General features: G+C 45.7%; 1 pseudogene; it reads left to right on the top strand.

The window, feature by feature from the left end:
* The first annotated feature begins 822 nt into the window (after positions 1-822).
* LOC114618651 lies at positions 823-1,293 on the top strand (annotated as a pseudogene).
* Positions 1,294-1,521: the final 228 nt, after the last annotated feature.

The following is a 1,521-nucleotide window of genomic DNA, read 5'->3' as shown; positions in this document are numbered from 1 at the left end:
AAATGCATTACACAGAAGAAAGAAAGCCAATCTGGGAAGATGATACAATATCTGACTCCTGGTATCCAATATTCTGGATGGCGGGAAACTACTGTGATCATGAAGCAAGATAGTGGTTGGCAGAGGTTAGGAGGGAGGGAGGAACGACTGCTGTGAAAGCAACTTGTCTTACTGCTGTGACAAAAGAATGGAGAAAAGCCCTGTAAGGAAGGGTCTACTTGGCTCAGGATATGTAGGTTCAATTCATTGTGAAAGGGCAGTGTGGCGGCAGGAACAGCTGCTCACACTGCGTACACAGTCCAGGAAGGAGATGATTATGAAGACAGATGATCGATAGATGGATAGATAGATACATCAATATGTAGATAGATAATGGAAGATAGAGATAGACAATTGATAGGTGATAGGTACAGATGATAGATATAGACACAGATGTAGATAGACATGCATATGATTGATAGATGATAGAAGATGAAGATGGATGGATGGATAGATAGATAGATAGATAGATAATAGATAGGAAGATAGACAGATGATAGCAGGCAGACAGACAGATGTTAGATGAATAGATGATGATATTAGACAGTCAGACAGACAGACAGACAGACAGACAGATGAAGACATATGTGGATGTGTTTGCTAGCACTCAACTTTCTGTCTCTGGTTCACCTTTTTCTCTCATTTTAGTTTTTGTGGCCGTCGTTCCCTGTGCTTCAGCTACTGATTTTTCGGTTTGTTTTAGAGCCACAGTGGTGTGCTTTTCTGCCTAGGGGTTAAGAATGGAACTGCCAAGCTGCCGAAGCCGAGGGTTACTGTGCAGATATGGCCAAGTCCGAGAACCACACCACGCACAACCAGTCCCACAAATGGCACAGAAATGGCATCAAGAAACCCCGGTCACAAAGATACAAATCTCCTAAGGGGGTGAACTTCAAGTTCCTGAGGAACATGTGCTTTGCCAAGAAGCACAACAAGAAAGGCCTGAAGAAGATGCAGGCCAACAATGCAAAGGCAGTGAATGGACCTTCAGAGGCCATCAAGGCCCTTGTGAAGCCTCAGGCCATCAAGCCCAAGATGCCAAAGGGCCCCAGCCACAAACTCAGCCTCCTGGCTTTCATTGCTCACCCCAAGCTTGGGAAGTGGATTTGAAGCTACATAGTCAAGGGTCGTAGGCTCTGCCAACCAAAGCCCAAGGTTCAAACCAAGGCAGAGGCCGCAGCTCCAGCTAAGGCCCAGGCTTCAGCTCCAGCCCAGGCTCCCAAAGGTGCCCAGGCCCCTGTGAAGGTCCCATAGAAAAGACTCCTGCCAATGTGGAGAGAGTTGGACTGCCGTGACACACCTACCCACACACTATTTGCAGATGACCAGTGTCCTATGCTGTTTTTACAAATAAACTCGAGGCAAGATCTGTTAAGAAAGAAAGAAAGAAAGAAAGAAAGAAAGAAAGAAAGAAAGAAAGAAAGAAAGAAAGGAAGGAAGGAAGGAAGGAAGGAAGGAAGGAAGGAAGGAAGGAAAGAAGGG

Source organism: Grammomys surdaster, unplaced genomic scaffold (genome assembly GCF_004785775.1).
Source record: "Grammomys surdaster isolate TR1022 unplaced genomic scaffold, NIH_TR_1.0 144, whole genome shotgun sequence".
Classification (NCBI taxonomy): domain Eukaryota; kingdom Metazoa; phylum Chordata; class Mammalia; order Rodentia; family Muridae; genus Grammomys; species Grammomys surdaster.
Note: the sequence above shows the minus strand (reverse complement) of the source record. Positions and strands in the feature narration are given on the sequence as shown.